This window comes from Coloeus monedula, assembly GCF_965178545.1.
Source record: "Coloeus monedula genome assembly, chromosome: 3".
NCBI classification, from domain to species: domain Eukaryota; kingdom Metazoa; phylum Chordata; class Aves; order Passeriformes; family Corvidae; genus Coloeus; species Coloeus monedula.
In genome coordinates this window covers 67352620-67365815 of record NC_138783.1, presented here as the reverse complement: position 1 = coordinate 67365815, position 13196 = coordinate 67352620, and positions in this window count along the sequence as shown.

Here is a 13196-nt window from a genome sequence, read left to right as displayed (position 1 = left end):
AATCATGAAGTCAGGATACATCTTGCTTTCCTGCTAATACCAACAATATTTATAATTAGTGAATTATTGACCATGTAACATCTCATTTATTAATAAATAAAAATAGATATACATAATTCTGTTCCTGAGACAAACATGTTTCAGGATTTGCTCACTTGGAAAGAAATTATGGAATGTGAAATAGCAAACAGGTCCCCTAACTTCTGCCCTGGCTGCTCCTAACTAGATCACATTTCTGAATTATAATTTAACTGTATGACTAATATTATATCTGCAATACTAAATGAGACACCTGGGGCATGGGACAAGGGCCTTGAAACTCTGTCTCTGTCTCAGGACTGTAATTGTTTGTTTACCTCTGTGTGATTCAAACCTGAAAGTATCTTCTTATAACCCAGTGTTTATGTTATAAATGTTTGGGTATGATCACTGTTTTTTCTTGAAGAGGTTACTCTTTTTGCGAGTGGCAACTGCTGCGAAAGGAGTAAACATAATTTTGATTCCTGTGATGATCAAGACTTTAGGGATGTTTGATTTTTTAAGACAAAAAGTTATTTCCTGTGTAATACATAAATAAATTGACATATATTTTGAAAATTCTTCTCTAAAGAATAATCTGGTATTAAATTTGACAGTAAATGGAGGAGTTAGAATAGAACTGTGGCATTTATTGGTGAGGTGTTTTACTTAAGAGCATGAAAATACTTGTACTCTTGGTGACTTATTATGTGAAGTGCATAAGTTGTGTCTTGCTGTCCAACAGTCCAGCTGAATGTGGTAGATCATTACTCTTGTATTCCTATCCTTACCCCTTCCTGACCACACTTCCTCTCATCTCATCAGAACAGGAGGTCTGAGAGGTTGTGATACTGCTGCTGTATGCTTTTGAACACATACATTTCAAAAGTAAGGCCTCAGGCAACCAGGGCAAAAAACATCTTGCTTGTACCTGATGCAGGAGTTTGAGAAATGGGAAGCATGGAAACAGCAGAGTTGCAATGCACCAATACACTCTGGGGACTGCCCACCTGGAAAGCTGCTTTGCAGAACAGTACCTAGGGGTTCTAATGTACACTAAGCTCAACGTGAAGCAGCCATGTGCCCTTGCCACAAGGAAGGCCAGTGGCATTCTAGATTGATTCATGTGGTTGCTGCAAGGGAGGTGATCCTTTCCCAGTGCTCAGCACTAGTGAGGCCACTCCTGAAGTACTGAATTCTGAGAAGAAGAATTCTGAGCTTCTCAGTCCTGGAGAGTACCAGAGAGAACTAGACAGTTCTCCAGATACACTGGGGAGAGTTCAGAAATGGGCCATGAAGATGATGAAGGGCTTGAAGCGTCTCTCCTATGAGGAAAGGCTGAGAGAGCTGGGACTATTTGGCCTGGAGAAGAGAAGGCTCAGGGGAAAACTTGTCAATGTGTATAAATATCCACAGGGAGTGTGAAAAAAACATGAAGCCAGGCTCTTTTTCAGTGGTACCCAGTGACAGGATCAGAGGCAATAGGCACAAGCTAAAACACAGAACATTTCCTCTGAACATCTGGAAACACTCTTTCACTGTGAGGGTAGCTGACCACTGGCACAGGTTGCCCAGAGAGGCTACGGAATCTCCCTCCCAAATGGTATTTAAAAGCTATTTGGACATGGGCAAATAGTAAGGTTGGTCCTGGGCAACCAGTCCTAGGTGGTCCTGTGTATGCAGTGGAAGTTGAACCAGGTAACTTCCAGAGCTCCCTTCCAACCTCAATGATTTAGTGATACTGTAAAAGGCTGAGAGGCTTGTGGAATGTAGTATTTAAATCTTTATTTGGGAATACAAGGTTAGAGAATGGTGATGCCAGGAACATCATGCTGGTGATCTGGCTTAGGAAATGAATTTGAAGGTTGAATGCTATATGCAACTTTGTAGTGCAGTTCAGAAAAGAGTTTGATTACGTCTGCTGTACTTAAACTGATCTTTCAGGTGGTGGGGATATATAATTATTTCAGATGTAGGAAGCAGCTGATTTCTAATTTCACACATGTTGGAAAGGAAGCTTAACTTAGGTTCCCCTGTGTTAAAGAGCCATCACCCTTACTGCCTTCTCTTGAATTGTTTCTTCTGCCTGATCCCCTTACACAGAAGGAAATAAGTATATTTACTGCTTGGACACATGATCTGGAAGCACAGAAGGTATCTTCAATGTCTTTTATTTGCCGAGTAAGCTGCTAAACCATGGCCAGAAATGTTATTTAACATACATTTCCTCCTTAGCAATAGCTAAAGCTTTATCATGGGTAGAATTAAGATGCTTCCTACAGAACCTGCTGGCTGCTGAGAGGCAGCTATGTGCTCCCACTGATTTATGCTGTTATTCTCACTGAGTCTTGGCCATCTAATCTGGGACCTTGATAGCAGAAAGGAAGTCAAGCAGCTTAAAAGTTTAGGCATTACAAATCCCAGCACAGCAGCACCCAATTCATTTCATATATCTTGCCCTTAGTGTCTAACACATACATTTTATCAGCAGCTTGTAGGGCATGCAGTCAGACAATTTCCATTATGGTCAGTGAAATAGCATGGTTAAAATCCTGTGCAATGCTTTATAAATTTAAATTTAAGCATAAATGTTCTGTAACAAGATTATTGTATCTGATCTGATGGTTGGAAAAAGCTCACTCATTTTGTATTGTCAGCACTTGGAGCAGTCATTGATGTATTAAGCTCTTACACAAGTCATGGCATCTTACTTGAACCAACGTGCAGCCGCAAGGGATTTCAGTTTAATGAGTAGATGCAAGATACACATTTATAACAGTGAGGGCAATCAGCTTTGCAATGGATTAGGGAAGAATATGGTAAATTCCTCATCACTTGGAGTCCTTTTATCAATGTCAGATGTCTTTCTAAAAGAAACAATCTATTTCAATAACATTTTATTAGGCTATATGCACAAATAAGGAGAAGAAATCTACAGTTTTCATGCAGAAAATTGGTTTAGATTAGCACAGTTTCCACTTCTGTTTTAAGCAATTTATGGTAAGGTTATGAGAAAAAAAAATAATTGAGACAAACTACCAGATTGTTTCCCTCAAAACCACTAAAACAGGAAGTGAGCTGTGACAGTATTGTCCTGAAATTGCTGCCTTAACAATCAAAGAATCATAGAGTTGTTTAGATTGGAAAAGACCTCTAAGATCATTGAGACCAACTGTTAACCCACTAGTGCCAAGTACATCACTAAACCGTGTCCCTAAGTGTCACATCTACATGCCTTTTAAATATCTCCAGGGATGGAGACTCCACCACTGCCCTGGGTCACCTATTTCAGTGTTGAGCAAACCTCATAATCAAGAATTTTTCCCTGATATCCAATCTAAACCTTCTCTGGGGCAAGTTTAGGACACTTCTTCGCATTCTGTCACTACTTGGGAGAAAACACCTACCTCCACCTGGCTACAGCCTCCTTTCAAGTGGTTGAAGAGAACAAGGTTCTCTCCCCTTCCTTTCCTTCAGACGAAACAACCCCAGCTCCCTCAATTGCTTCTCACAGGACTTGTGCTCCAGACCCTTCCTGAGCTCTATTGCTCTTCTCTGGACTCACTCCAGCACTTCAACATTTTTCTTGTAGTGAGAGGCCCAAAACTGAACACTGGATTTGTGGAGTGGCCTCACCAATGCTGAGTATAAGGAAAAAAAATCACTGTCCTGGTCCTACTGGCCACATTCTTGCTGATCCAGACCAGGATGCCATTGGCCTTCTTGGCCACCTGGACACATGGCTGGCTCATGTTCAACAGCTGTTGATCAACACCCCCAAGTCCTTTTCCACTGGGCAGCTTTCCAGCCACTCTGACCCCAGCCTGTAGAGTTGCCTGGGGTTGTTGTGACCCAAGTGCAGGACTCAGCACTTTGCCTGGTGGAACCTCATACAGTTGGCCTCAGCCCATCGATCCAGCCTGTCCAGATCCCTCTGCAGAGCCTTCCTACCCTCCAGTAGATCAACACTCCTGCCCATCTTGGTGTCATCTGCAAACTTACTGAGGGTGCACTCAATCCCCCTTTGGATCGCGGATAAAGGTGTTAAACGTGACTGGCCTTAATACTGAACCATGGGGAACACCACGTGGGACTGGCTGCCAGGTGGGTTTAGTTTTGTTCACGCTGCGCTCAACCATCCAGCCAGTTTTTTTGCCCAGTGAACAATACATTCATCCAAGCCATGGGAAGTCAGTTTCTCCAGGAGAGTGCTGGTACCTTCCAGAGGAAATCCACTCTAAATCTAACCCAAATTCTGAAACTCCTGCCTCCATGGGCGTACTGAAAACTCTTTTTCTGTTTGTTTAGATATTTTAAAACATTGTCATCTCTGCCTGCATATGATGGATCTAGCACTTACCTACACACGGGATAGTATTTTCTGAAGCAAATCCCTTTTGTCAAAATGAGTTTTGCAAGTATAAACTCCATTACTTACATGTGTGAATGCTTATGACTACATATTTGAAAGCCCCTTTAAAAATTTAGTCTGTTAAATAAACACACAAATTAGCAAGACTAGCATGGTTCTCCAGATGAAATCTTTCCTTTAAAATAAATGTGATATTTCACCAGAAGTAACGGAACTGCTTATAGAAGTGGGTTGATAAACAATATTGAGTTTGTGTAGATTTGTAGCAATTGATGTTTTAACAAAATTGGAGATGCATTTTAAGAGGCATTTTAGCTTGACTTGCCTAAAATAATAAATTTTGGTAGCCCAGCTTATATGTGACAAAGGTGTGAATCAACTTCTCCACCTTCTTCAAGCAGAGATCTCAGGCATGTATTGTACCTGTGATAGTGAAAAGGGATTTGGATATCAAAAGGTAGCTCTTAATTCAATATCACATCAAGGTTTTTCATGCTGACTGAGAGAATATGAGATTTTTGGTCTCAGAAAAATATCATAGAGAAATAACTCTGCTATTTGTGTTCCTTGTGACAATTAGCAAAATGCTGACTTCCTTTATATTGTGATCTGTTAAAAAAAATACTGGAAATACCTGAGCCTATCCTTAAGCAAACTATTCAGATGTATACTAATTCAGATGTAGAACATATGCCTACAACCTAATTTTTAAGAAAATTTTCCATTCACAAAAGACAGAAGAATTTGCCTGTTAAGAACTTAACTGCCAAATTCAGGTTTCAAATTCAGGAGTGCATTGTGCTTCTAATGCTGCACTGTGTTCCACGAGAATACACAACTTTCCTTTTGTTTTTTTGTTTTGCTCATTTTAGATGGGATTCATGACTTCTGTTAAACAAACTGAAAATGAACAGGAATAGAGAGGCTGGCTACTGCTGGTTTCTACAACCTAGCTTTTTATTTTGGCAAGCATAAATCTTGGATGACCTTTAGCTATTAGAAAAGGTGTAGTAAAGACCTTAATGCACCACAGCTGTGGAAGGTTGAGAAAGTACTCTGCCAGTTGTTAGATCTCGCATTTGCTGTTATCAGGACAAGATGCACATTAAAAACTACCTGAAAGTTGTAACTGCTTTCAGTAAAATTTATTCTTCCCCCATTCTCCACTTAACTTGTGCTGATTCTATAAGTCTTTTAGGTTGCACCCTAATTCACCTACATCCCTTTCTGTGGCTTAGCAGTCATTTCTCTATTGTCTCTCCTTCTCATCGCAATATTTAAGTCATATATACATGATATCTGGGATGTTGTAGACCTCCAGAAGATGTACTGATGACAGCTTTGGTGAAAAATATTTCATTAGGGAAAATGGTTGGGTGTTTTGGATGTTTGTTTCTTTAAGACAGAGACTACTGAGTGGCTATCATAATTGTTTGCCAATATATAAAAATACTGTAAAAGATTCTCCAGGTAAACTTTTGTGTAAGGAAAAGTTTTCCAGCTCTTGAAGCTAGTGAAACTCTTTGAAACAGATTGGACACTGGTGGTCTAGAATCCCTTTACCTGGATATTTTTAAGACTAAATTAAATTGACTTTTGGCATGTATGGTCTTGACCAAGACTCAGAGGAAAAAAAAGGTCTAGATTAAATCCTAACTCGTTCCTGTTCTGTATTTAATGACACTTTCCAATCAGGATAAGTTTATTTTGTTAGCATGATTTGGCTAGAAAGCATATGCTTTGTGACATTTGGTAATTGTAAATAACATTGTTTGGTGAATTGTTGCCAAATACTTTGCAGAAGAGGTTTATCTGATGGATGCCATCTTTATTCCTTTACTGTTTGGGGCATAGAGGAGTTTGACAATAATGGATAAGATACATATTTGATAATGGCTGTGTATTTTCACCTAGGTTATCAAATATAGAGATCAGGCCACTCAGTGAGACACAGTGCTCCTTTCTGATTTTCAATATGACTGGGTTCTTTTTCACATCTTTGGGGGTCAGGGAAAAGCATGAATACTCTCAGGTTTTATAACACAGAATCAAAGAATGGCTGAGGTTGGAAGACATCTCTGAAGATCATTTAGTCCAGCCTACCCAAGCAGGGTCAGCTAGAGCAGGTGTCCAGGATTGTGTACAGACAGATTTTCATTTTTTTCCAAGGATGGAGACTCCATAGCCTCTCTGGGCAACCTCTTACAGTGTTTGACCACCATTTTAGTAAAAGAAATTTTTACTTGTTCATTCCCATCACCTCCTGCACTTCAGTAAGTTCATGCTCCAGACTTATACTGGACAGCCCAGTGCCAGTTCCATCACTCCAGATGTTTCTCAGTGTGAGACTTTGCATTTCCTTTTGTTGAATTTCTTGAGAATCTTTTTAGCAAAGTTTATTATACTTTTCTAATGATTATGCTTAAGCACCTAACCCAACTGTTGAAATGTCACATATTACTTGTATGCTGCTGAGTGTTTTATCAGTCAGCACATAGTATATATCACTTCATGTATTTTCTCTACATATTTATGTAATTAGAAATGAATCAGTAAAGTTTGGTTATTTCTCACTTAAATTAATTCATTCTTTTTTTCTATACAGTCCACTTTTCAAGTCTACCTAAGGAAGGATTAGAGAAAAGGAAGGTCTCCAAAGCAGTTTTCATTCCATCCATAGAAATACATCTAAAAGACATATGTTGACTCACTATCTGGAAATGCTATTGTTCTCAACGGACTACAGATGGAATTTTCATGAGCAGTATTTGTTGACTACAGAGAAATGAGAAGTGGTCACTCTAAATGAGGGGATCTGGGGATGTTGCCATTCTTATCTAACATGGATAAAATACACATGGATTTACCCATTCGATAACAGTCCCGTACATAAGTTTAAATATTTCCCAGCCCTCACACCATAAAGTGTTTTAAAATTAATAATGAAATAAAATATTATAAAAATTTATTTTACCAGTATTGACAAAATGTTCCTATATTTTAAGTGCAGCAGTGCTTTTCACTAAGTTTTAAAGGTTTCAAAGCAAAATTTCCTGATTTTGTCTGGCCTTAAACACTGAAACATGCTTTCTTCAAGTTATCATCTAAATTATTGTCCATACTAGTTTCCAAAGATTGATCCATTTCTGCCCTACAAGAAGGTAATAAAGAATCAAGTTACATCTGGTTTGATTTCCCTGTAATGAAACAGCCAATTGCCCCATGTCAGAAAAGATCTACTGTAGGTATTCTTCTGGGATTTACCTGGCTTTTGCCAGTCAATAAAGAAATAAGATCTAACATTTCATTTATAAAACATGAATTCCTCTGGGTTAGAAGCATCAAGAATGATAATAAGTTTTTATTCTTACATACAGAATATTTTAGCAAGATTTTTTGCTATCTACCATTCAGAAAACAAGAATTACCATCTTCTATGATTTTAGGACTGGTATACTGACTTTACAATGCAACAAGATAGGTTTCTGCAGTGCTTAAAAATGCTGAACTGAATTAATGAGTGAAGAGTTAAATAAAATTACTGTAACAAGCCTCACAAGTAAGATGAAGGATGCTCCATTTTGCAGTAGAGGGTTTTCAATGTACAAATTACCATATTGTAGAAAATTCCTCAAGGTAAAATTTTTATTCTTAATTTATTTATCTTCCATGAGTACTTCAACATTTGATTTGACTCAGCTTTTCCCTTGTCTTTGTCTGTTGCCTCAGTTTTATCTGGTTTTTTTTAAATTTGACTTCACCATTCCTCATCCAGATGATGCTTCTGAGCAGAGATAGTTCCATTCAGCATTTGGATGTAGAAAACAGGAAGAAATTACTTGCTCAGCTTGGAAGATATTAGAGCCACTTTCCCAGAAATCATACTTTTGTCTGCAGACAAGTTTTTTACCCAAAATTCGTATCAGAAATTTTTAAAAGGTGTTAGTCCTAGAAGAAGGCTATACTTTAAACTGAGCTGTTAAAGGATTCAGTTTATCCATTCCCTCTACACCAGCTGCTCAATGTATTGTTTTGCTGGGCCCTTTTATTCCCTGGTTCCCTCCAAACTTTTAAGTCTCTCTTATCTTAGTACCCCAAGTGACCCCCTGCCAAAAAGATAACTCTCAGATATCCCTGTCTTCTTCCACTTCAATGCCTGTTATCTTTACTCTTGCAATACTCCAGAGACACTATTCCCCTCCTTTCTCCAGTTCCCTCTCTAGCCTGCAAACTGGGCTGGGAGGAACATTGGCTCTTCTGCCAGACGAACTGAGTTACATAAATGCTGATTGATTGGGAGACCCATCTGGCCTGTTCCCCTGCCTCTCTCTTGGTTCCCAATTGCCAGGTGGACCAAAAAACTGCTCTGCCCCTTGACGGGCCAGGAAAAAAAGTTAGTGTGGTGTGACAGTCAGAATCTGTTTGCAGAAATGTGCTGCTGTGCATGTAAAAGCCCTGAGCCCCCAGTCATCCTGGCATGGTTTTTTTTTCTGATAGAGCAATTAATCCCCCTTCTGTGTTCCTGGGCTCCAAGAAGCAGAAAGGTGCTGGCATGTTTTGGTCAGAAGACAGCCTAGGGTACTTGCTTCTGAACTTCCTTGGTTTAATATAGTCTGTATCACTCACTGGCTGTATATTAAAGCCTTGGCTCTAGCTGAGAGGAATTGAGGTAGGTTAATTAATTAAACATTTTCCTACTGGGGGTTACAAGACCTTTCAGGTCCACAGGGAACATACAAATGATGCCATCCTCTGGGATAATACATCATGTTTCTTTGTCTCTGTGACTGCCTTTGTACATAGCCCCAGAGTGGATTTTTAATATTTCTGGAACTTGTTGCTGATCAAACAATGTTCATGGAGCACTTTGACAATTTTTAACTTAGTCTTTGAAAAACAACTTGTAGTTTTTACATAGCTTCATCTCTGACCTACCTTCCGTATCTTTACCCAAGGCATTAAAAGGCATCACCATCCAAGTAACGTCATTTGAGAATAAATCCCCTAGTAGTTAGGAAGAAAATCCCTTCTTAGTGCTCTTCTGTATGCAGTATTCTTTCTTTGATAACTGCTTTTTTTTTTTTTTAATAAGAAACAGATGATGTCTAAACAGACAAAGCAAATATATCTACGTTTAAATGACATTCAAGATTGTGGCACCCTCATTAGCTGTTTTCAAGAAGTTTTGAAGTGGCAAGTTTAAAAAATTACCAAGAACAATTCTCCAGAAATTCTTATGTCAGTGACGAGCTCTGAACTAGTACACTGGCATTGCAAATCTCCTCACTTCATGTGTTTCTTCTTGCTCAATGTGACATCACACTCACAGAGAAATAAACTCTTCTTCTTCTTTCAAATTTTGACACAATCACAGTGCTGGGGTTGAAGGTGAAGCTTTTGAGGAGTGCCATAATTTACCATTGTGCTACTTCTGCGCTCTAAATTAAGGGTTGCAGTGACAGTAACTATTGAGAAAATTAGGATGCTAGCATGGCAAGCCTTTTTTCTACTCTGGCGGAGTATTAAAATTTCTCACTACGAGTATTCAGTGTTAATAGATAAGTTCCTACCATCAAAGTGGAGGCAGAATATGAAGGAGCTTCTTAGAACGTGAGTTAATCTTTATACAGCAATGAACAGAGATACTGCTACATTATGAGTCTGGGCAGAAATTCTCAAGTCTCTTTTCTTTCAGGTTCATAGTTATATGGTACAGATTCACCAATTATGTGTGTTATAGTTTTGTTGAGTCACATATTATCAGGGTAATGAGGGGGGTTTTGCTTTCATTTTGTCCAAATTCAGCATTTTTTCTCCCAAAGGAACTTGCTTCTTTATGTATCATATGAGAGAAAAAATTCTGTGAAGCTCTGAGGTGTTGTACTTTCATTTGTGTGTCTGTCATATGTCGTATGTCAGCTGGTCATTTTTGTAATGCTGCTTTCAGAGGGATGCCTTCATCTCCCTGAGCAGGCCCAAGCATTGATTTTGCCAGCAAGGCAAAATGAGTGAATGTAAGACAGATATTTCGTAAGTGTAAAGTAATATTTAATTTCAGCTATTTTTCTTTCAATGAATCATTATAGTTCTGTTACTGAAATACATTACATTAGCATAAAAATCCACTTTTAAATGAGACAATCAGTATTAGCAATCATATCTATTCTGTATAATAGTTTATTTACATGGTGCAGACAACTCAGACAAAACCAGTTGTGAATAAATATTATTTTGTTATGCTGCTAAATGTATCATTTTGCATTTCAAATTATTTAGGCTGCCTTTGAGCTTAGTATCCTTGAATGAAAGCAGCCAAGTTGTTTCCTTGTCTTTGAATTACTTAACTGCAACAGAATTCCTAGACTGGCTGAATCTTTGTGTGTGTAGCTCCTCCTAGACATGTAGGGCTCCAAACTCTGTAGATAAATATGTGACTTTTTTTTTATGTGTGTTCATACATTTCCTGCTTTTAAAAAGATGGACATTATTTTTAGCACCACCAGGAGGGGAAGGTGGTCTCTGTCATAAGTAGATGTTTTCAAACATATATTGAACTCATGATATCCATAACCATGCTCCCAATATTTTTTAAATCTTTCATTTCTGACCTTCTGTAGCTCAGAAGTAGACTGTGAACCTATGTAGATAGTCAAACACATAAGATCTAGCCTTTGAAGTCTGAACAGCTTTGTCTTGGCTTCTATTCTTTTCACTCACTAAGATAAACACCTACTTCCAGAGAACCCAGTTTTAGCTGTAAGAAAGGAAGGATGGAAACCACTCCAGTAAGAAACTGAAATGAGATCTTACAGTGACTAGCTGTGATGATTTCAACAATAATTCTCATAGGAAGTGTGCAAATGGAGTTTTTCAATTCATTCTTTCCTGTGGCTCACAACTGTGAATAACAGTTTTAAGGATTTCATGAAAAATCAAGCAGGATTTCCTTTCACTGCAAGTAAAAGCTGCTTTTTATTCACCATGTCCCATTTTTGGGCACTTTCTTTTCTGAAAGATCAATAGTAATATGTGGCCGCTCCTCATTGTTGTTTATACACTGGTTTGACTTGTTTTTTCATTACTAGAATCACTACTAATGTGATTTTACTAGTTTCAGAAATGTTTACATATTCCCAAAGCTATCAATAGCGAGAGGAATATAAATTCTGCAACTGGAGTTTATTTTTGCTTTATCTGTTGTATCTTTTCCTTCTGGTTCCTGTTTTGCATCCTTATTAAAGCTGAACATGTCACATTACTTAACCATACACAAGATACTTATCAGAACAGTAAAGTGTTCTACAGACATCATAGTTTGCACCGTAGTTTGTACTGCAGCCTCAGTTTGTACTTCTGCTGTAACAATTACTTATTTTATGTTTTGCCATAACAGTGTTATACTGCTCCTATACACACCATAATTGTAAAACATACTGTGCTTCTGCATTCATTTAAAGAGCAACTACTTGATAAGTACAGAGTAATTAAGCAATAAGACATGACAGGCAGTGCATTTCTGGGGAGTTATTGCACTTCTCAGATGTCTTGAAAGATATGAGGCTAAAGGTTGAGTGACTTCAGCCACCTGAGAAGTGGAATAATCCCCCAGAAATGCATTGCTTACCACAGTTTATTGCTATTATGAAATGGAAATTATGAAACCAAAATAGGATGAAAAGATTAGATCTGTGCATTTGTGGAGGATTACTTATACAGGTATGACATCATTGTCAGCTCTATATGTGTCCTGAGAATTCTTAAAGATGTTTTAGAATTAGCACGTGAGAAACACAATTCATCCAAAACTGCTGTTTCAGCACTCCTCATTACCAACTTTACTTAGACCAGCCCCCCAACATTTCCCTACAAAATCATATTTGTATTCTCGGTACAGACTTTGTCTCTGATACTAATCACACATCCTCAGGGGGTGTGGTTATTCCGAAATAATCGTACCCCCTGGAGGATTAGAGGCATTTGGTTGCTTCCTTGCCTTGTAACACCCCAAGGTCATTATCTCATGATAATCACATCTCCTGGAGTTGTCTTATTGCTTAAGTGTAACACTAAATTTTAATTACAATGAAATAGAGCTCTTCTGGTAGTTTATACAATATCCTGTGTGCTCAAAGCCAGATGGAAATAATGCCTATCTTTTACTGTAATAGCATGTGGTGGGCTTGTGCTCCAGCACAATAAATGGTTATGTTTTTGTTGGGTTTTGATGAGAAAATAATTTTGAACTAAATTTGCAGCACACTACTATCAAATTTAATTTGAAGTCTTATTATTCTGATTTTTTCTAAATACATTTTAAATTGAAAAAAAAATATTGTGAAGAACTACTGATAACATTCTAAATTACTACTAACACTGATTACTGAGTTTCACACGAGTTTTCTGAAGGTAACTGTCTTCTGAAGGAAGAATAACGTTTGGTTCTTTAGACATTTCAATCAGCCCCCAGTAAAAAATGACTTTTGCATTGAAATTTGAGATACTAAATTTCAAATGTGATTCAGGATTTCTAATTCTTTCAAAACACACACACAAAAAGAATAAAATTCATAAAACATTCACAATAAGGAGTGCATTTCTCATATCTTAGCTCTTCAGCTCTGAAGTTGGAAATGGCATTACATTATTAGAGGTTTTCTGAGAAAGGTGAAACAATTCAAATTTCTAAGTGCATGATGTTCTTCTCTTCTCAGTCAGAGTTAACTATTATGATGGTTTTGCTTAAGAATTTGTATGTGTACAAACTTATCAAGCATTTTCAATTGTTTACATATCAAGATCTTAAAAT